General features: G+C 38.5%; 1 pseudogene; it reads left to right on the top strand.

Moving 5' to 3' along the window:
* LOC126947207 (testis-specific chromodomain protein Y 1-like) overlaps window positions 1-23,791 on the top strand; it is a 29,924-nt pseudogene extending 6,133 nt beyond the window's left edge.
* Window positions 23,792-24,346: the final 555 nt, after the last annotated feature.

The raw sequence follows: 24,346 nt of genomic DNA, 5'->3' as shown, positions 1-24,346 counted from the left end.
TCCCTACAAAGGACACAAACTCATCCTTTTTTATGGCTGCATAGTATTCCATGGTGTATGTATGCCATATTTTCTTAATCCAGTCTGTCAGTGATGGACGTTTGGGTTGATTCCAAGTCTTTGCTATTGTGAATGGTGCTGCAATAAACAAACGTGTGCATGTGTCTTTATAGCAGCGTGATTTATAATTCTTTGGGTACATCCCCAATAAACAAACGTGTGCATGTGTCTTTATAGCAGCGTGATTTATAATTCTTTGGGTACATCCCCAGTAATGGGATGGCTGGGTTGAATGGTATTTCTAGATCTAGATCCTTGAGGAATCACCACACTGTTTTCCACAATGTGAACTAGTTTACAGTCCCATCAACAATGTAAAAGTGTTCCTATTTCTCCATATCCTCTCCAGCACCTGTTATTTCCTGATTTTTTAATTTTTGAGACCAAGTCTTGCTCTGTCCCCCAGCCTGGAGTGTAGTGGTGTGATCTCGGCTCACTGCCAGCTCTACCTCCAAGTTTCATGCTAGTCTCCTGTCTCAGCCTCCCCAATACCTTGGATTACAGGCGCTTGCTGTCAGGCCCAGCCTTTTTTTTTTTTTTTTTTCTTCTCCAGGATGATCTCCATCTCCTGACCTCGTGGTCCACCTTCCTCAGCCTCCCAGAGTGCTGGGATTACAGGCATGAGCCACCGTGCCTGTCTGGTTTGTTGTCTATTATATTGCTTTATACTTTCCTAATTGGAAAAACATTATTTCAATTTCAAATACACAAAAAACATTTTGGCAATAATTGTGTGAAAATTCTGGTGAAACATAAAGTTCTCTAATCTAAATATGCATTTATTATTTAAAAATTGGCTCTCACTCCAATAATTTTTTTATTATTCTACCTTATCATTCAGCATTAAGCTTTATCTATTCTAAACAAAATCTTACCTTAAAATTGAAAACCTGGATCATTTTTTTACACCAGATTTTGTTTCTCATATTGATAATTCCAATAAGTGGGAAGGCCAAGGGAAAAAGAACACTTGAGGCCAGGAATTTGGAACGCAGTTTGGCAAAATATGAAACACCGTCCTAACAAAAAGTTTGTAAAAATTAGAAGGATGTGGTAGCTCAACATCCTAAAGTGCTACCATAAAGTGGTAGCACTTTATGAGGCCAAGTTGGATGTATCACTGTAGTCCTAGAATTTGAGGCCAGCCTGAGTAACATGGCAAGATTCTGTGTCTATGAAAAAGTTAAAATATAAATAAGTTATCAGTTGAGCCTACTGGGCTTTTGGTCTAGAGGCAGCTAATTGGGAGATTGAGGAAGCAGGATGACATGAGTCCAGTAGTTAGAAGCTGCAGTTAGCGATGATGGCACCACTGAATTCATTCTGGCTAGAGCGTTATAGAGTCTGTCTCTTAAAAGGAAAAGTAAAATGACTAGTCTTAAGTTAGTACTAATTGTAAAAGCATAGAATACATTGCAATAACCTGACTTCGCAGCTCTTTCAGCATTGCTTATATTAAAATACGTTAAGATAATGTTATTGAACTAAAAAGTGTTTGATATAAATTTTCAGAGACCTACACACATTTGCATTTTACTTACTTCTTAACTTGACTGTGAAACTAAAGTCGCAGAGCTGTACTAATCAATCTCATATTTGTACTATTTTAGTCCATTTTCATGCACTTATAAAGATGTATGCTAGACTGGGCAATTTATAAGAGGAAGAGGGGTTTATTGACTTAGAGATTTATATGTCCGGCAAGGCAAAGAGGAGCAAGTCACAGATTACACAGTTGGCAGCAAGCAAAGAGAGAGCTTGTGCAGGGAAACGCTGATGTTTAAAGCCATCAGATGTAATGAGACTTATTCACTGTCACAAGAACAGCACACACAAAAAACAAAACACCTGCCCCCATAATCCGATTACTCCCTATCTCATCCCCCCACCACCACATGTGAAAATTCAAGATAAAATTTGGGTGGGGACACAGTCAAATCATATCATTCCAACCTGGCCCCTCTAAAATCTCAAATCCTCACATTTCAAAACCAGTCATGCTTTTCCAATAGTACTTCAATGTCTTAGCTCGTTCAAGCATTAACTCGATAGTCTATAGTCTGATAGTTTATGTGAGACAAGGCAAGTTTTTTCTGCATATGAACCCGTAAAATATAAAGCAAGTTAGTTACTTCCCAGATACAGGTAGGTAGTGGAATTGGGAAAATATAGGCATTCCAACTGTGAGAAATTGACCAGAATAAAGGGGTTATGGGCCCTAAGTACGTCTCAAATCCAACGAGGCATGAAAAACCTAAGGCTCCAGGATGACCTTCTTTAACTTAATGTCTCATATCCAGGTCATGCTGATGCAAGAGGTGGGTTTCCATGGTCTTGTGCAGCTCCTCTCGTGAGACTTTACAGGGCACAGCCTTTCTCCCAACTGCTTTTAGCAGCCTGACGTTGAGTGTCTCTGGGATTTTCTGGGCACCCTTCAAGTTGTCAGTGGATCTATCGTTCTGAGGTCTGGAGGATGAAAACCCTCTTTTCCCAGCCCCACAATCATCATCTATGTCACTACTTGTGTTTTCAGTGCTAGAAATACGGTTGCTGATGACAGGGATCAGGTATAGGTGTCGGATCACCGAATGTATTTGAGAAGCAGCACCAGCGTCTTTGAGCCCCACAAATCTTTTCCTTGACTGGGGTCCAAGGGGGGCAGAAATTCCCACTCAGTAAGTGTTTCACAAGCTGAGATAAGAAAGAAAAACCACTTTCCTTAAAATAGTTACAGAATATAGTATAGTATTAAATTTTCATGTGTTAATCGCAGGCTTAGCTTTAATCATTATGGGTTTACTCATTAAAAACTTCTGCATTTAAAATGAGTGTTTCAATTGATTGCCATTAGAAGTTTGTATAAACAAAACATTAGAGATTTCCCAGTTTTAATTGAGATTGTTCTGACTCATAAAAACTATAACCTTCACGTAAATATCTGCTTTCTTTCCTCAGTAAAGAATGACAATTGCTTTGTCTGTACTCAGAGTTATGTGTGAGATGAAGTCAATGAGACGGTGTGTTTAAAATCATGGCAGAAGTATAAATTCTTCTTTACTTAGTGTAAAACTGAACACCACTTAACACATCAATCCACCTTAGAGGTGGATTGCATGAATGAGAGCACATTGAACTGCAAGTTATGTAGCTACAAACAGAATTAAGCGATTCTTCATCAACTGACACATATGTGACTAAGTACAAAACAAAGTTAACAATATAGTCTATTGTGTGTACTCGTTTGCGTAAAAATAAACAAATACTATATGGATGGATTACTGCAAGGCCAGAGATAACTCTGGAACAGGAATATACAATTAGTGGTCAGTTAATAATTGCTAGGTCATATTCTCTTATGTATTTGAAAATATACATTAGCCATGAAAAACGGTTAGCTAAAGTGTTTAACAACAGCAGTGCTATTTAAAAAATCTCTTTGCAAATAATATTTACTATGTCAATACAGTCATTAAATAAATTAACCAAAAGGTATATTTAAGAAGCAAACTTTTCCCTCTACATAGATCTCACAACACAAATAAAGACTTGATCCTTTAAGCAGTGAGTTTATCTGGGTACTCCGACAATATGCTAGAAAAAAATACACAGAAAGAAATATATAAATATAATTTCATATTTACGAATTAAAGGTCTCTACAGAATATGTTTGTGATTTATATACTTAACCCTCACATTTCTCTTGAAATGCACTAAATTTTATGTTATTAAGTGTTAATTTGCTTACATGACCTCCCACTTTGAGTTTCAGTTCCGTGTAAGCTTGAAACATTGCTACCCTTTTTGTGGAACGTATCTGGACAGTTAGAAGTAATAAAATGCACTCAAAGTTTCCCTTTCTATATCATGATTTTCAAAACCATATCCTTATTAGAGTTTAACTAAAGAAACATGAAGTAACTTCAATTTGGGGGTTATGAAATTCTTTTTAATGTATGTATTTTAAATATTAACTTTTTATAGCATTCAATTTGGCTCCTCGTTAATGTAACATTTCAGTATTTTTTTTCACGTGTGATTAAAACAACTCACTGTGTTAAGCTGCCAAAAACAACAACAGGATAGCACTAAAGAAATGCATCTTCTTCAAAAAGTTTATATTCTCTCACTAAAACTCTTCTAATTACATACCTGATGGCTACAAAATGTTGGGCTAGTTGTCCAAAAACAAAGGAAAAAATCATGAATAACTTCCTTTTCTAAATGAAAAGAAAGAAAGAAAGAAAAAAAAAACATTTTTAAACCAAACTAAATGAATATTAATGAATACAAGTGGCTTTATAATTTAAGCTTCTCACTAGTTACTGCTTTGTCTATGTCATATGTTACAGTCAAAGAGCCTACTCTGTTTTTTAGATTTTTTACACAGTCTATAGCTGGTGCCACAAGTAGCTCAACACCAGGATTCACTGTATTGGGTGAGCTATAGATTGGAACCACCTGCTCTGCTGGCAGTTCTTACTTCTCATACATTGCAAGTGAACTTTTGATGCAGGGAAGATGACAATATCAATTAATTTTAGGAAGTGAGAGAAAGTAATCACAATATTATTTGTGGAAAACCTAGGTTAAGAAACACCTGTCTTTTCAAAGAAAATACCTTTAAATTTACTTGACATAATTAAACATCTCATTGTATCCTGAAAGAATATAGAATTTTCTTACAAGAAAGACCCTTAGAAAACACCCATTTATATCAAAAAATGTAATCAGTTTCCAAAGTTATATTTTTAAAGAAATTTGAAAAACCTGAGAGTTTTACACAAAAGAAAAATGACATTCTAAATAGAATAACTTTTTAATTACACACTAATGGAAATACAAACATTTCCAATGAAAACAATGCATTAAAATTATATTATTTTTCTTGACTTATGAGACATATGAAGAAACTCATAAAACTACGGCATAGAGAATAAAGCTTTGCAAGATGGATATATTTCTCAGCTAGGAATTCAATCAAGGGCCAGGCACACTGGCTCACACTTATAATCCCAGGACTTTCAGATAATGTGGCAGGAAGATTACTTGACATCAGCAGTCTGAGACTAGTCTGGCCAACATGGTGAAACCCCATCAGCTGTGTTGGTGCACAGGTGCAATCTCAGCTAATCCAAAGGCTAAGGCAGATTAATCCCTTGAAGCTGGGAGGCAGGGGGTTGCAACGTGCCAAGATTGCACCACTGCACTCCAGCTGAAGAGACTATGTAAGATTCCATCCGCAAAGTGAAAGGAAATAAATTCAATCAACCCCAAATTGAAATATACTACTTTCCTACTTATTTACTTTTCAGTAGTTTGTGAAAACTCTGATTTGTAGTTATTTTACAAAATGTCTTAAATAAGGTGTGACACACTTTGCAAAGTTAATATAACCGCTACAAAAAGGAATGTTTTTAATTTTTACTTTATTTAACTGTATTTCATATTAATTTCAAGATATATATGTAGGACATGCGTGTTTACTTCACAGGGAAACGTGTGCCGTGGTTGTTCACTGAACCCATCAACCCATCACCTTGGTATTTAGCCCTGTCTAAATTAGCTATTTGTCCTGAAGCTGTTTTTATCCCTGCCCCCTGATAAACCCAGATGTGCCTGGTTCCCCTCCCTGCGTCCATGTGTCTTAGATGTTCAGTTCCCACTCATGAGTGTGAACGTGCTGCGTTTGTTCTTTTGTTTCTGTTTTAGTTTGCTGAGGATGATGGCTAACAGGTTCATTCATGTCTCTTCACGGAACATGATTTTGGTTTTTTTTATGGCTTCATATGATTTTGTGGTGTATTGTGTACCACACTTTCTTCATCCAGTCTGTCACTGAGGGACCTTTGGGTTAACTCCATGTATTTGATAATGTGACTAGAGCCGTAATACACATACGCATGCATGCGTCCTTGTAATGGAATGACTTTTTTTTTTGGGGGGGGGTAGGGGGTCTGTACACCCAGTAATGAAATTGCTGAGTCCAGTGGTATTTCTCATTCTAGATACTTGATGAATTGCCGCACACTTTTCCACATTGCCTGTACTAATTTACATTGCGAACAACAGTGTAAAAACATTCCTATAATTTCACTACCTCACTACCATCTGTTGTTTCATGGGTTTTTCGTAAACACCATTTTTACTGGCCCACGATGGTGTCTCATTACAATTCAGATTTCTATTTCCTTCATATTTAGTGATGTTGAGCTTTTTGAGATGAAGATGGAAGACCCGTAACTCTTTTCTTACCCCAATTCGGCCTTTTTATACCGACTCTTAAACGCCCATTTCACCTGTGTTTTTACACTATCCTGCAAAAAGGAAAAGCATTATGGGCTTAATCTATATGATAGAGATAGTCATCAATTTTGCTTCCACAAGACACAAACATATTTGGGTATTTCTTCTGTGTAAAAAGGAGATACAATTCCACTTAATGGAAGAGGTCTGAAATGCTGCTCATCATCCTACAATGCCCAGTCAAAGCTTCTCAGAAAAAGAAATTATATGGGTATAAAATGTCAAAATCCAGGGATCAGAAATTCTGTTCCATGAGTAAGCTTTATAATCTACTGGAAGAGCGCTAACTTGAAGCCCAGTGTCATGAATTACAGAAGCATATTCTCATAGACTATATGTCTATGTAACTAAGAGAGATAGGGTGGTTCAATGAAAATACCAGTCTTTCAACTTTAATTATTAAAAGATTTTGAAATATAATGATTTTCAAATAAGGTTTAAAAGTTTCCAAATTGTAGGAGACTGAATTATAAGTATTTCAAGATCCAATAGAAGAAAAGCATTTAAACCCAACTAGCTATGCTCCTTTTGTCATGGGACTTTGGGGGAGTCACCTGGAAAGTTGAAAAAATGTGTGACCAGTGGTGCCTTTGCGTGAGTTTTACTCAGCCCTGCTAAGCTTGCTCTACCCACTCTTCCTGGGAGGCTGCACTCAGGTTGCCTTATGGGCCAGGATTTAACACCTAGCAGGGGCAAACGTGAGGTAGAGTATCAAGTGGTGCATCAGCAAGTGTGAGGCCCAGCCGCTGTGCACGGCGAGGCCTTCCAGCTGTGGCAAAGCAGGAAATTTTAGGTGCCAACAGAAGTGCCATCTCTCTGAGAAGCAGCAATTGGACCAGGCATACTGGAAGCAACTTCCACAGCTGATACTGGGGAATGCACTGGTTCCCAGAAGTTTGGGGATTCCAGAAATAGCAAAGCCCTAAAGAGGGTGTCACAGCCCTGGCTTTCAGAGACCCTAGGTCTGTGCACCCTTATGGGCCACAGCTATCCTCTTATTTTTGCTTTCACAATGTGATGGGCAACAGACAACTTTTTATCCCTGTGGATGTCACAGTTCTTTCAGCTCCAACATTCAGTGATTCTCAAATAGCTGTTCTCCATCCAGGAACATGCAGACAGACGGACAAGTGGAGAATGAGAAACGTATAGATAAGATTCACTGAGGGACAGAACTCAAATGAGATCCCCATTGGGGGATATTCTGCACTCCACAGGCTGGATGTTCTGATGAGTGTCCAGCTCTCAGCAGAGAGATGACTTTACAGTGGGCAGCTCCTCTACAGGCAAGCTGTCAAGGGTTAGTGTCCAACTCTCAGTAGGAAAGAAATCCTGGACTTGGTAGCTTCTCTATCTAGCTGATCATCTTCTGAGATGTTAAGCTCTCCACAGAGAGAAGACCCTGGAGTGGGTAGGGTAGGTCCTCTTCACACCTAGAGGCCCCAACATCAGCTAAAACTTCAGAAAGAAAAGACCCTCATGTTGGTAGCTCTTCACTCTTGCTGGCCATATGGTTACCTCCCCAGCTTTCAACAGAGGCTGTGGTGGGTAGCTCCAGCCCACTGCTGATAGTCCTGACGTCTCCTCAGCTCACAGCAGAGAGATGGCCCTTGAGAGGGGAGCTCCTCTCCACAGCTGGTCATCTGAAAAGTCCTCAAATCTGGTTGAGTCCAGGAATATGATGTGCTTCAAAGGGAAGAAAGTGCTTGCTGAATGGATTATTTGGCAACAACAGGTGCCTTTCAGAAAAGCACCACTGGTTTCCATTCTTGACCAGCAGCCTAGGACCCGGACTTCAGGCTGTCACCAGCTTGAAGGTGGAGCCTTAGTGGGGACCAGCAAATTTATCGCCACGAGCCTGTGATGGGTAACACTGAGTGTCAACTTAACTGCATTGAGTGATACAGAGTATTAGTTTGGCATGTGTCTGTATGAATGTTGCCTAAAAGAGATAAACACTTGAGTCAGTGGGCTGGGGAAGGCAGAAGCACGCCTAATCTGGTGGGCGCAATATGTTAACTTCCAGGGAATATAAAACAGGCAGAAAAACGTGACTAAGTGAGATGGGTTTAGCCCCGCATCCTACCTCTTTGCCCTGTGCTAGATGCTCCCTGCCCTCACATGTTGGACTCCTATTTGTTCAGTTTTAGAACTCAGACTGGTTCTTGTTGCTCTTTAACTTGCCAAGAGCCTATTATCTGACATTGCAATGGTGTACTTTAGTACTTAATACACTGTGCTAAAGTACTGTGCCTGTAAGAGAACCCTGAGTAATAGAGATTTTGGAACCAGAAGTGGTTCTAGAAAAACAGAATATTAAAAAGGAAGTTCTTTTATTGGTTTTGGAGTTTCTGTGGTTGGCTGATAATTTAATTTGATGTATCAATGCTAAGGACTCTACTCCTAATAATATGGAGAACACTGATAATCCTTGGTGGACACTGTGTATAGAGTTATGCAAAGTAAATGCATTTGAGACTCCTGAGTCATCGATTGTGAGAGGCAAGGAGTTTAGTTACTCTCTTCATAATACCTCTGACCCTAGGTGGAGAACTAAGGATCAAAATAAAGCTGCTTTGTAGCTCTTAAGTCCATGGGCAAAATGATAAGAGGTAATGATGAATTCAGAAATTCTGTCTCCCAGATTTAGAAGCAGGTACCGAGTCCCAAGTCTGCTAATTTTGCCCTGAGTGATAGTCTTATCACCTGTAGGGAAAGAGCCAAAATTCCAGACTCTTATCATGTAAGTGACTGACCTTCAGTGAAAGATGCATGCACATCCTCAAAAGGTGTCTACACTTACAGTGAGGGCATTGATTAAATACAATGGGACCCTGCAACTTGGAATGAGGATGTGTAGGAGGACGCTGACGAAGCAGAGGATACTGAGTGTTTAAACTCTGATGAAGCTTTTTTTTTGCCAAAAACAACAGCTTTCTTATCTCTGAAAAGGCCAACATCGTCTTTCTGATCCATGCTGTCATCAGTCTATCCAACTCAGTCTTAAGAGATAAACCCTGCACTGGGTGAGGCAACAGATACGGCCTTCCCTGAGGCAGTTGCCAGGCAAGATAATATTGATTCTTCTCAGAAGCCATCCTGAACACCTCCGTTTGTTTCTAGACCGGGCTAGAATGCTGTGGTGGGCTCCTAGAAGTGAGGTAGGGAGTGTGACCCAGGAGGTGGTGTGCTACACACACCCACCACAAAAAAAAAAAAAAAAGAAAAAAAAGTTCGAGTTACCTCATTTATACGAATATCAATCTGGAGAACAGGTATGGGAATAGATATTATGTGTATGGGATTATGGTGGAAGGAACATAAAGTTTTATCAGGCTGAATTTACTGATTAGGGCCCACGAAGTAGTGACCTTGTGTTTAATGAGGCAGCTAGGGAGTTAAAAAAAAAGTTCTAATAGTTTTTTTGCTTAGTTAACTGAGATGTGGATTAAAAAATGGCCTTCTGTGAGAGAGCTCGAACTACCTGGGGGGTGTTACATTAGTTTAATGGAAAGGAGGAGATCCAAAGCTTAGGGCGATTGGGATGGTGAACTAGACTTATCCTTTAGACATACTCATCCAATCTGGTAGGGTCCAGAAGACATCCTTGACCAATGCCTTGTGAAACAGATTTGGGAGATCAACATCTGCATCTTTGAATAGCCCTGTAATTGCTTTTCTCTGGAAACCACAGTAACTCAACTCCAACATTTAAATATGATGAGAAAAATTGGTTCCTGATGTGACAAGGGCCAGGTAGCAGCACTCAACCATCCAAGGCAATGTGGGCAGAGCTAAGGGATAGTGGCGGTCAGAATAATGTGACTCCTGTAGAAGTCTGTCATTGGTTAATTAATCCTGGTGTTCATGGAAGTGAAATTGATGGAAAGCCAACTACAATCTTACTTAGGTTATACATACAGAAATCTCTGGGACAAAAGGACAAAAGACTATTCTGAATGATGAAAACAGAGAAGTCCAGCACCTCTATCAATTTCCAGACTAGAGCCAGTTTAAAGACCCAGAATGCATTGAATGAAGGGGAGACTGGGTAACCCTGACCAAGAAACCCACTACATAACTGACTATTTATGCAGTGAATCTTTACACCATCTTTCCCCAAGGAGACCTCCAGGCATTTTCCAAGGTAACTGTGCAGTACAGAAAGGGAAATAATGAGACTTTTCAGAAACTACTGGACACTAGCTCTGTGCCGATGTGAGTTCCAGGGGACGCAAAATACTGTCATTGTCCTACAGTTAAAGTAGGAACTTAGGGAGGTCAGGTAATTAATAGAGCTTTAGCTTATGAGGTCAGATTTACAGAGTGTCCAGTGAGTTCCTGGAGTCATCCTGTGGTCATTTTCCCAGTGCTGAAATGATAACTGACATAGATATACTGAGCAACTAGCAGAATCCCACATTTCCCTGACTTACATCGTGAAGGCTGTGACAATACAAAAGGACAAATGGAAGCCACTAGAGCTGCCCCTACCTAGAAAAATAGTAAATAAGAAACAATATCAAAACCCTGAGAAGATAGTGAAGATGGGTGCCACCATCAAAAATTTCAAAGATGCCAGGGTGGTAATTACCGGCACATCCTTATTCTACTCTCCCATTTGGCCTGTGCAGAAGACAGGTGGATCTTGGAGTATGACATTGGAGCATCATAACTTTACAAAGTTGTGAATCAGCTTGCAGCTGATGTACTAGATGTGGCTTATTGTTTGAGCAAATTAGTACATCTCCTGTTATGTAGTATGCAGCCATTCACTTGGACAATGCCCTTTTCTTTATTCCTTTCTATAAAGATCACCAGAAGCAATTTGCCTTTAGCTGGCAAGGCCAGCAATATGAATTTATTATTCTCCCTCAGGGGTACTATAACTCTCTGGCTTTCTGTCATAAACTTATTTAGAGATACCTTGATTTTTTCCGCTTCTGTAAGATAGCACATTGGTCCATCACACTGATGAAATTAGGCTGATTTGATTAGTGAGCAAGAAGTAGCAAGCACACTTTGAATTATTGGAGAGACAATTATGTACCAGAGAATGGGAAATAAATCTGACTAAAATTCAGAGACCTTCTACTTCTGTAATGTTCCTAGGGGTCCAGTCTTTTGAATCCCGTCAAAATATCTTTTCCAGTGTAAAGAACAAGTTGTTGTATGAGACCCTCTTCTAACCAAGAAAGAGGCACAATGCCAACTAGGCCTGTTTGGATTTTTGAGGCCACACATTTTTCATCTGAATATGTCCCCCTGGCCCACTTATTTGAGTGACCTGAAGGACTGCCAGTTTTCAGGGGCATCCAGGACTGGAAAATACTCTGCAACTGCTGCAGGGTCCAGTACAAACCCCTCTACCACGTGCACCACATGAAAAAGCAGATTCAATGGTGTTTGAGGTTTCAGTGGCAGACAGTAATGCTGTTTGGAGCCCATAGTTAAAGAACTGTGGCAGCGATGTCCTGCTTATTAAATTTCCCGGTCTTACGATGTTTCCCATTATCCTGAAGCAGCTGGATTTAAAAGAATGGAGAAATGTCTTTTTAAAGTTACAATGACAAAGCCAACCATGTAACAGTACTTTGCAGTGCTCCCACAGGTGAATCACAGCATACACCTCTAGGATTTTTAAGCAAGGCCTTACCATCTTCTGCAGATAATCTCTGTCCTTTGGAGACACAACTATTGGCCCATTGCGGGGCTTAGCTGGAAACTGAACGTGTGACTATTGGTCATCATGTCGCCATGTGAACTACACTGCCTATCGTGAATTTGGTGCTTTCTGACACATCGAGTCATAAAGTAGGTTGTGCACAGCAGCATTTCATCATCAAAAGGATGTGGTGTATACGTGACCAAGCTTGAGCAGTTCCTGAAGCAAAACTATGTTACATGAGAAAGTGGCTCAAATGCCCAGAATCTCTACTCCAGCCACCCCACCTTGGATCCTTCAGCCTGTACCAGTGCCCTCATGTGAAGTTCCCTATGATCAGTTGACAGAGGAAGAGAAGACAGGGTCCTGGTTCACAAATGGTTCTGCACGATATGCAGTCCCTACCTGAAACTGGACAGCTGAAGCACTAGAGCCCCTTTCTAGGACACCCCTAGAGGACAACCGTGAGGAGAAATCTTCCCAGTGGGCAGAATTTTGAGCAGTGAACCTGGTCGCACACCTTTCATTGGAAGAGAAATGGTCAGATTTCTGACTATATACTGATTCTTGATCCAAAGCCAATGGTTTGGCTGGATGTCAGGCACTTATGAGATGCATAACTAGAATATTGGTGAGAAATAAATTTGGGAAAGAGGTAGCTGGACGGACATTTGTGAGTGGTCAAAAGCTGTGAAAATATTTGTATTCCATGTGAGTCCTCACCAACAAGAGACCTCAGTGGATAAAGAGTTTAATAATCAAGTAGATAGAAACACTGGTCCTGGGGCACTACTCTGCCTCTTTCCTCAGTCACCCCTTCATAGCCCAATGGGTTCATGAACAAAGTGTTTGTTTGTTTCCAATTCACAGACTCTCAAAATGCCTAATCACCAATATAGTGTTGAACACAATATTGCCTCTGACCAGTGCACTCACTTTACTGCAAACAAAATGTAGCAGTGGGCTCCCACTAATTAAATCCACTGGTCTTACCATGTTTTTCATTTTCCTGAAGCAGTTAAATAATAGAATGGTGACGTGGCCTTTTGATATTATAATTGCAATTCCAACTATGTAACCATACTTTGCAGGTCTGTGGCAAAGTTCTCCACAAGATCATGTATTCTCTGAATCAGCATCCAATATATGGTATTGTTTCCTCCATAGCCAAAATTCTTGGGTCCAGGAATCAAGCGACAGAAGTAGACATTTCACCACTCAGTATCATTCCTGGTGTTCCTCTATCAACATTTTTGTTTCTGGTTTTTTATGACATTATGCTTTGCTGGCCTAGAGGACTTTGTTCCCCCGGGAAAAATGCTGCCACTGGAAGAAACAATAATGATTTCATTAAACCAGAATTTAAGATTACCACCTGAACACTTTGGCCTCCTTCTACCTTATGTCAACATTCTAAGAAGGCAGTTACAGTGTTGACTGGGGTGATTGATCTGAACTATCAAGATGAAATCAGTCTACTACTCCACAATGGAGGGAAGGAAGACTAAGCATAAAAAACAGAAGAAGCATTAGGACGTGTTTTAGTATTACTATGACATATGATTAAGGTCAATGGGAAACTACAACAGCCCAATCCTGAGAGGACTGCAGTTGGATCAGACCATTCAGGTAGTCAGGTTTGGGTCACTCTCCAGGATAATAAAAACAACAAAACAATAAAAACCACAACCTGTTGAAGTGCTTATTGTGGGCAAAGGGAACAGATAATTTGTAGTAGAAGAAGTTAGTCATCCATATCTGCTATAAACACCTGACCAGCTACAGAAATGAAGACGTTAATTGTTCTAAGTATTTCCTCCTTTTGTTAAAAAACAAAAAGTTTGTGCACATATACACATGTACTAAGAAAATATCTTTTTAAATTTTCCTTTATCATGTTACATAATATTTATTGAGTTCTTATCAACATTTGCGTATTGTAAACTTGATTAAATAGTGTTTGGATTGGGGATTATTGCATTCCTGTTTGTAAGAGGGTGAGTGTACTATGTTAGGTATAATTATGACCTCATTTTAGTGTGTATTTGAAGATTATGTTTTATATAAGGAGGTGTCTATTGATTCAAGTGGAAAAGGGGTGGACTTCTGATCATTACTACTGAGTGTCTAATTCATTGGATTGAGGGATACAGAATATTAATCCTGGATATGTTTCTTGAGGGTTTCCCCAAAAAATATTAATATATGAGTCAATTGGAAGATCTACATTAATCCAGTGAGCACAATCTAATAAGTTTCTAGCAAATATCAAGGAGACAGAAACACATGAAAAAACGAGATGGGCCTAGCTTCCAAAGCATATATCTGTCTCCTATGCTGGATACTTCTTGCTTTCTTGCTCCCTGGCATCGGATTCCAAGTTCTTCAGTTTTGGGTCTCAGACTTGCTCTCCTTCTTCCTCAGTTTGCAGGCAGCCTATTGTGATCATGTACACAAGTAATTATAACCTCCCCTACATATATATATATGTGTGTGTGTGTGTGTACATATGTATATGTATGTGTATATATGTATATATGTATGTATATGTGTATATATATACAGACATACATACACGTATATGTGTATATATAAACATATAAACGGGTGGCAAATTAAACACTTTGTAAGTATTCTCAAAAAGCATTCTTTGAATAAATACTGAAAGTGTAAACCTTTTAATAAGTCAGCTTTTTTGATGGTGATATCATAAACTATTTACATACAAATATTCCCTATATATGGGTATATACACGTGCGTATGTGTTTCAGTCATCCATATGCATGTGTGCAAAAAACACACTTTCAAAGTACTTATTTTTCTATTTACTTACTGCAAGGCTCTAGAAACTGTAGCAAAGGAGTTACTTAATAACTGTTACAATTAGTAAATTCTCTTCGTTTATTTAAAAAGCAAGGTGTATTACGTCTTCTTAGAAAATGACAATTTGGGCCGGGCGCGGTGGCTCAAGCCTGTAATCCTAGCACTTTGGGAGGCCGAGACGGGTGGATCACGAGGTCAGGAGATCGAGACCATCCTGGCTAACACGGTGAAACCCCGTCTCTACTAAAAAATACAAAAAACTAGCCGGGCGAGGTGGCGGGCGCCTGTAGTCCCAGCTACTCGGGAGGCTGAGGCAGGAGAATGGCGTGAACCCGGGAGGCGGAGCTTGCAGTGAGCCGAGATCCGGCCACTGCACTCCAGCCTGGGGGACAGAGCGAGACTCCGTCTCAAAAAAAAAAAAAAAAAAAAAAAAAAAAGAAAATGACAATTTAAATTTCAGAAAGATTTAGTAAATACTGATTCTGTATTCATGTTAAAATGTAGCCATTAAAATCAGGTTTAAATTTAAGTCATCTATAAAGCCTAATTACCTCAGTGAAAAAGCTTTTGCAAGTAATAATAGTAATAGTAATAATACTAAAACAGTGCCAGCACTTTGAAAAATCAGGAGATCAGGCACAGACTTCAATAAATATTTCTCCTTCACTACAAGCTTGACCTGAACAACTTTGCTTCTACAAAGAAAACCAGCTTCTGTACACAACTTAATATCTGCCAGTGCCTCGATTTCACACTCTCTGCGTTGTTCCAAGAATGTGTCTAAACAGCAGAGCTCTCCCTTAAAGCAAAACAAAAACAAAAACAAAAACAAAACAAAACAAACAAACAAACAAAAAAACTTGTCTTTTCATTTTAGCTGTTGAATAGCGTTTTATTAATCTTGGCAAAAAGCAAGCCCTATATGGGTACGACTTCTGCCTTGTGCTAAAGGCTGTAGCATCAAGAACAGAGCCCACAGCTCAGGGGCTAAGTGGGAACTAAAGAAGCAGTTTAAACGTGTATAACTACCATGTTGCTGCTATTTGCGAATGTTCTGAAACAAATTTTTGATTCAAATGAAAATGATTTTGTATTGTAGAAATTCACCTCCTTTTTAATTCATATTAACATTTTCATATATTTTTCCTATTACATCAATTTCCTCATTCGCTGATGTTTATTTTCCCTTATTATCTAATATGCATGTTTGTGAATGCAATTTTTGTTATGTTGGAACAAGGCAGAGCACAAAAAATTCTGATCACAGATGACCAATATGCAAACTTCTATCAAACAGTTTTTTAAAAAGTAGAAGATACTTGAGCATTACTTCTACTAAACAAATTTAGCAAAATTGAAAATCCTGTAACTCAGCCTACAACCCTTGAAAACTTGGTTTTCATTTGGCTCACTTATTGTAATATCCTAGGATCACTGGTGTCATAAGACTTTCTGAATGCATGATGTGTACCCATAATATGGTGTGCCAGTGCACATGTGTGCATGTCTATTATTCACATGCCTTTCTTTTTTCTTTTTTTTTTTTTTTTTTTTTTTTTGAGACGGAGTCTGGCTCTGTTGCCCAGGCTGGAGTGCAGTGGCCGGATCTCGGCTCACTGCAAGCTCCGCCTCCCGGGTTCACGCCATTCTCCTGCCTCAGCCTCCCGAGTAGCTGGGACTACAGGCGCCCGCAACCGCGCCCAGCTAGTTTTTTGTATTTTTTTTAGTAGAGACGGGGTTTCACCACCTTAGCCAGGATGGTCTCTATCTCCTGACCTCGTGATCCGCCCGTCTCGGCCTCCCAAACTGCTGGGATTACAGGCTTGAGCCACCGCGCCCGGCCATCCATATGCCTTTCAATTGTAGTCGACAGTCGCTCTATTTGAAATGCCATTGATTGAGTTTTCTTCCTTTGTACTTCCAAAACAGAGGCTGAAAAGGGTTTTACTTTTTGCCATTAATGTTTTACAAAAATATTAAAAATATTTAAAAAGTAATGGGAATGAAAAGAAGAGAAACAGAAAACATATGGTTTTGTTTCTAATCATTGATTAACTGAACCGATCTTACTTTACTAATGCTTACCCTAAGTTGAATCAATTGAACCTACATAAGCTTTTTCAAATCTTTCTGCTTTATGGAAACCAAAGTTGGAGTTAAGAAATTCTTCAAAACATAATACCAAAGAGTTCTAAGTCTGTGTTTTTTAAAATAATTTTCTTGAGAGATGGTTCAACACTGTTAATTTCTCAAAGGTGCCTGAGACTCAAGATTTTAGGATATTTAGGAGCATTTCTAACCTCTCAGCAATAGACACTAGTAACAACCTTATGAATTCCACTTTCAGTCACGAACCAGGTTAGAGTGAAATCTAAAGTAAAATCTACTGACCTATAAAAACGCTAGACAATCACATGAGCCATATGAGCTCATCCTCTATAATTTTTTGCCTTCTACAGTCTCCTGCAGCCTGTAGTTTATATCAACCAAGTAAGAATTTAATCAAGAAAGACAATTATAAAATGGTAAAGTTTTTGTTTGTATGTTTGTTTCCTTTGTGCATTGCCATATCACCTTCTAGTCACAGATGAAGCCTTCAGAATTGAAATCCACATTGTCAAAGTGAGAACCTGAGTTCTGCTTCTGGATAAAGCAAAGAAGCACAATAAAATAAACATTTCTTTCTCTTTTGCCTAACTCAGAAGTCACTCTCAGATGGAAATGCCAACAATTAGTCACAAATGTTTAAGTTGCTGAGCTGAAAACAAAAATTACACAATTTTATACAATAGGCAAACTATACACAAGAGCAAAAGTTGGAGAGATTTGCATTTGCAAAAATCTGAATATTCAAATGCCGTTTAAATTACTGAGACACTTAGAAAGTCATGCATATGCTTACAATGGAAATATTCTAAAAAAATGTAAAACAATATGCATTAACCCTCAAGTTTATCTATAGCTTCAAGGTGAGAAGAAAGTGAAGGTTAAAACAGAATTATAAACAATCCCTTCAGAGTTAAAGGAGAGTGTTACTACATATTCAGTTTTTAAAAGTGATAGTTTTTATACTGCTCTTATTCAAAGTGCTACTGCAATGCAGGCTAAGCTTTTAAGAACTAAGAAAACACATTGCGTTTCAGAAATAAAGAAAAGCATTCAGAGTTAACACATTATGACATTTCAAATACACAGTTAGCATTCAGTGTTAGCACATTATGACAATTTAGTTTTCTGAAAAGCAAGAACACAAAAACAAGAGAAAATTCTGGCCAATGTAAAGTAAATGCAGGAACTAAAAATGTCCCAAATTTCATAGACAAAGAACTGTAAAAGACAGTTTTAAGTATGGCTAAAGAAAAATGACCGGCAAATGATGAATGAACAAAATGAGAGCATCAGTGAGATAAATTATAAAAGAAAACTTTAAAAAATTGAGATAAAGATTGAAGTAAATTCTATAATAAAGAAGTTTTATAGCAGATTTGAGCAGGTAAATATTCAGTCCATCTGAAGGAATAAAAGCTGAAATAACCCAGTCTGAGAAGAAAAATTAAAATAAAATATGTGAAAAAAAGAAATTAAAGAGTAAACAGAACACCATGAAGTACACCAGTACATGCAATATGGGCATCTTATAAATGAAGAAAAAATAGAGACCAAAAAAATTTAAGGCAAAAATTGCTGAACATTTCCTGAACTTAAAAATCTGAACCTAAAAGTTGAAAGAGAACAAATATCTTTAACCACAATAGTCAATGATAGCCACATCAGAAAATATCAGTCAGTCAAGAGCCGATACAAAGAAAGTTGTAGAAACAGAAAGGGAACAGGCACTTGTTATGTATAAGAAAATCTTGATTAAAATTAACAGGTGACTGTTCAGCAGAAACCACAGATGTCAGAAGGTGCTGAGATATCCAAGTTTTAATAGAAAACAATGCTATCAAACCTGAAATTTATGACTGGTAAAATGATACTCAAGCAAAAATATCTAGATAAAGAAAAGCTAAAGGAAATTGTGACTAATGCTTCTCTAAAAGAAAAATGCTATAACTATTACAACCCTGGCAAACATAACTATTAGGGAACACTCTGTGTGAACAGATATAGTGAGAGACAATAATACAAATTGAGAAGGATGGAAAACTATAAGAGCTGCATATTTTTATATTGTTGACCTTAAACATTAGATTATTCACCCAAGTTAGTATTGTTCATAGTAGGCTATTTTAAGTTTTCAATAATAATTGAAGTCTCAAATATACCTCATTGTGATATAAAAAAATAACAAAAGTTTAAAAAAAAAACAAATATTTTAAATGTTCAAAAATGAAATTGAAGACCAAGTCAGAGGAAGAATCTATGGAAAACAAATATGTCAATGCCAGAATATGTAATATTGTACTTATAACAACTTTAAATGTGAGCTCTGGCTTAAAAAGGCACACACTGGTGCAAATGTACCTTTCAACGAAGGAGTCACTTCTGTGACTTCTATTCAAGGCATACTTTAGGTTCAAAGACAAATACACCAAAGCAAAATGACAGTAGATTCTGGGGAAGTGCTGCAATGTACTACAGAGCACTGTATACCTGCCTCTTCAACTATACAATAGGGGCTGTGGCAGGATTAGTATGAGGCAATTACTATAGAATTCCAGAGTCTATCTGAAGGTTTACAGCTTCTAAAAAGATTTGTAGAGTAAACATAAATTAAAGTTTATCAATTATATATAGCACAGATCAACAGCAGCTACTTATTCTTTATTAATCAAAACTGTGGGATGCTGCCTTGCAAGTATATCCAGAGCAGCTTACAAGAGCCATGATAAACAAAAAGAACCCTATCCTCCAAATCTCAGAAGGACTTGTTCATCGGCTGTTGCTTCTGCTTTATAGAGGTCTGATGTAATATTTTTCTTTTCTATTTTGGACATGCTTTCGAATGCGAGCCAAGCATTCATGAATGATCCCTTCAGATTCTGATTTTGCTCAGCCCAGTGTTCCAGACAAAGCTTTTACTTTAGCCTGTCATTTTTCCCAGGCCAGGTACTGAACCTAGCTGAGTAGTGCTTTCTTCAAGACAGCCCACAGACACTTCAGAATATTTCATTCATTCCAGTTCATAAAAAGTCCTGACCCAGCTGTATAGTTGGAAACTCTCAAAAATCCCCTCTACTGTGGAGAGCTTTCTTCTCTTGTTTATTAACCTTTTCTTCCTACCTGAACTTGAACTTTGCATCATCCAGCCTCCTTAATTATTGTGGCCATGAGACATTACTTCAGCCTGTGATTGGACCCAGGCCAAGTTATCAGGCAAAGCTGTCACTTCAGTTCCTTCTTGGTCCAGGGCCAAGTGGCAAGGCTGAGCTTAGCAGCTTCTATAAATCATCACTTCAGCTCCAGATGAACCCAAGTCCAAGGTTCAGGATCAAGCCGAATAATGCTTACTCCAACACCACTAAGCACATTCATTTACTTCTCTGCCTTTAGAAACCATAAATCTCAGCCTCACAGTAGGTAAACCTCAAAGTAGGCATTCCACTTCCACTGTGTAGAGTTTTTTACTTTCACTCTTAAATGTTTTGCTTCAATGTTCCAATGTTTTGCTTCAAAAATTCCACTGTTATAACATTTTGAATGTTCCACTAGCTTACCTTAAGTAACATACAAAACCTTTACTCCTGTGTTACTTAACTCCATTATTTCACTTACTGAGTTCTCAAAATTATACCTTTATGCATTGTATATCAAAAATTAATGGTAGTTTTTTAATTAAATGTATTACTGTTTTAAGTTATGTGGAGAACAAATTTTGGAGGTGCACGTTGTTAATTTTTTATCTTTTATATTTTTTTCATGTATTTATCTTTACCTTAGTCTTGTTTGTTCATACTGCTTTTGAGTGTCTGTTAATTCTACCCTGATGAAGTACTCCATAAGACATTTCTTAAAGGGTAGTCTACTGGTAAAAGGTGCCAGTTTTTATCTGGGAATGTCATAATTCGTCTCTCACATTAGATGAACAATTTGTTTGCTTATAAGTTTTAGGTTTTACAGTTTTTTTCTGACATCACTTGAAATATATTAGTCTAGTGCTTTCTATCATCTTAGTTTTCAAATAAGAAATCCACTGGTTATTCAGTGGTTATTCAGATAAGATATCCACTGGTTATTTTTGAGGGTCCCATTTACATGATTATTTAATTCTCTTGCTTCCCTTGAAAATCCTCAAAATTCTCTCTGTATTTTTTCTTTTTTGACAGTTTAATTATCAGGTAAGTTTGATATTTTTTCTTTGAGTTTCTGTTACTTGGAATTTGTTGAACTTCTTGCGTGCTTAGTTATTGTCTTAAATTGTTGCATTCCTTACGAGTATTTTGTTTAATTGTCTCCGTGATTCTTTGTCGCTTCCTTTGAATGTGAAAATGCATAAGTGTGGCTGCTTGATGGTGTCCCTCAGGTTTCTAGACTGTGTAAAGGTACCTTGAACCTTTCTAGCCTGTGTTGGTGACCACTATGTGGTTGACTGCCCCCATGGGTGTGTATCACAGTGTGGTGCCAATTTGTTAGTAGGTCTTACAAGGCTGATGCCTCCCAGAGCTCAATTCCCAGACTTCAAACATTGCAGTCTCATTAGTGCACCAGAATGTAGCAATCTCTAATTGTGAGGTGTCACACAGAGCTTTTTGCCTCATGACCAAGAAAATTAGGGCGATGGATGCACTGGAGGCAGAAAACTAAGGTAAAGCACTGGAGGCAGAAAGATGTGGCCATGTGGAGACACAACTAAAACAAAGTTGGCACAGCAACTGCTCCAATCCTGTGTCTTTCTTCATGGCTTCAGGAGTTTGAGGTTGAAATTATTGTCAACAAATGACAAGACAAAAATGGAAATACAGTGTATTTGTTTCGGTGGAATGGTTTCGACAAACAGGATAACACTTGGGAACCACAGCAACACTTCATGAACTGTGAAAAACATATACATGATTTTAATAGATGGAAGACTGAAAAAAAAAGAAAAAAAAACTTGCATGGACTAGAACAAGTAGAATTTTTCAAACAATGCCAGAGGAAGAACTTCCAGATCTACCAAGGCTAATTATTCTTTTTTTTTTTTTTTTTTTTTGAGACAGAATCTCGCTCTGTCGCCCAGGCTGGAGTGCAGTGGCCAGATCTCAGCTCACTGCAAGCTCCACCTCCCAGGTTCACACCATTTTCCTTCCTCAGCCTCCTGAGTAGCTGGGACTACACATGCCCGCTATCTCGCCTGGCTAGTTTTTTGTATTTTTTAATAGAGACGAAATTTCACCGGGTTAGCCAGGATGGTCTCGATCTCCTGACCTCGTGATCCACCTGTCTCAGCCTCCCAAAGTGCTGGGATTACAGGCTTGAGCCACAACGCCTGGCCAAGGCTAATTATTCTAAGAGCTCTCCTAAAATGTTAGTGAGTGGAAAACACGACAGATCCAAAACCAGGCAGTTATTTGCTGACAGCAAGAACGTTAGGAAAAAAGCAGCTTCACTTCTCTCCCAAAAAAAGAATGTGGAGCTAGTAAATTCACCTATCAAGACACTTGCACCTCACAGTCCTGTTAACAGCAAGAAAACTGTGAGTGTATTTCAGGTACTGTAGAAACTGGACCCCATTACAGCAGATCAGCAGGACACAGTGGTTTTCAAGGTGACAGAAGGGAAAACAGTCAGGGATGCTTTCTCAGGTCCCAGTGCAGAACAGGCTGGAATAGAGAACAGGACCCTGCTACAGCCACTAATGTCTCAGATGTCTGGCTCAGTTACTGCTTCCGTGGCCACGGGCTCAGCTGCCCAAAAAGCTATAATGGTATTAATAGACCCATTAGCAGCCACTGGAACAACAGACACACATACATCAGTTCCAAGAATGAAAGTTGGGTGAAGAAATGATACTGACAATGGCTGAAGACAGTCTTTAATCAAGAAGATATACTTCATCATAAGGTTAACAGAGAGTGCCAGCACATACAGAGACATTGTAGTGAGGAAAGAGGATGGATTCACCCAGATATTGCTATCAACTAGATTGACTGAAAAAAAATGCAGGAATACATTAGTAATTAAAGAAATGGCGAATGCTCTGAATTAGGGTGCTGCAGATGACAGCAAGCTTGTGCTGTTCAGTGCAGCTGGAAGTGTCGTTTGTTGTGGTCTTGATTTGGGTTCTTTGTGAAGCATTGAAGGAATGACAGAAAGCAAGCAAGTCTAGAAATGGTGGACACCAGCACGAACCTTGTGAATACTTTTCTTCAATTTAAAAAGCCTATTGTTTTATCAGTCAATGGCCCTGCCATTCGACTCGGTACTTCCATATTGCCTCTTTGTGATCTCGTGTAGGATACTCAAAAAGCTGGATTCCAAACCCCTTATATGACCTTTAGACAGAGTCCAGATGGATGTTCTACTGTTACATTTCTGAAAATGATGGGTGAAGCCTCTGCCAATGAAATGTTAATTACTGGGCGAAAGCAGACAGCACGGGAGTCATGTGCCAAAGGCCTGGTCTCTCAGGTGTTTTTGACTGGAACTTTCACCAAGAGGTTATGATTCAAATTAAGGAGCTTGCCTCATATAATCGAATTGTGCTGGAAGAATGTAAAGCCCTTGTTTGCTGTAATATTAAGACTGAGTTGGAAAGGGCCAATGAGAGAGAATGTGAGGTGCTGAGGAAGATCTGGGGCTCAGCCCAAGGGAGAGAATCCATGTTAAAATATGCTGAAAATAAAATGGATGACTTATTTTTGATTGTCAGGCTGTCTGTTCAGGACCGAAGAACTAAGGTGAACCAGATACATCATGAGTTTCAAAATGCCCTATCCATCTTCATAGCCCAAAACAATTTCACCCATAGCGAAAGCTTGGAAACAGAACTGGAAATGTCCAAACTATGCATTTAAATTATTATGGCATTTTTAAGCATTGTGGCTTTAAAATAATTAATAAAACGATTCTTTGCCCAAATGTGATTATTTTATGCACAGATGAGCCCAAATATAAAAGCAGACAGGTGAGTACTAGTTCTTGCAAGCTCTAAATTGTATCTATGGCTACTACTACATTTAAGACCAGAATTGTGTTTTATTAGATGTGGATGACAGAGAATTCCATAATAATTTTTTGTTTTTCTTATTTTTATATCCTAGAATATAGAGTCCACTGGGGCATGAGGCAGCCCCAGCTTCCCTCCCACAAAGACAGACATAGAACTATTGGAGATGGTGCCCTTGACTTTAGAGTGGCACAAAAACTTCAGAGACACAAAATTATGAATTAAAAGACTTATCTTTTAGAATAAATATTTCTGACACAAAATTCACTGATCATCATTCTCCTAAACTGAACATATGATTAGAATTTATGTTGAGATATAACTTGATTTTCTTTTCGTTTATGAATGTCTAGTTCTTACCCAGTTAACAAAAGAAAAGTTTATCTCTCCAAAGTAAAACTTG

The sequence above is a fragment of the Macaca thibetana genome, chromosome Y (genome assembly GCF_024542745.1).
Source record: "Macaca thibetana thibetana isolate TM-01 chromosome Y, ASM2454274v1, whole genome shotgun sequence".
NCBI classification, from domain to species: Eukaryota; Metazoa; Chordata; class Mammalia; order Primates; family Cercopithecidae; genus Macaca; species Macaca thibetana.
This window is presented reverse-complemented; position numbering and strand designations above follow the sequence as displayed.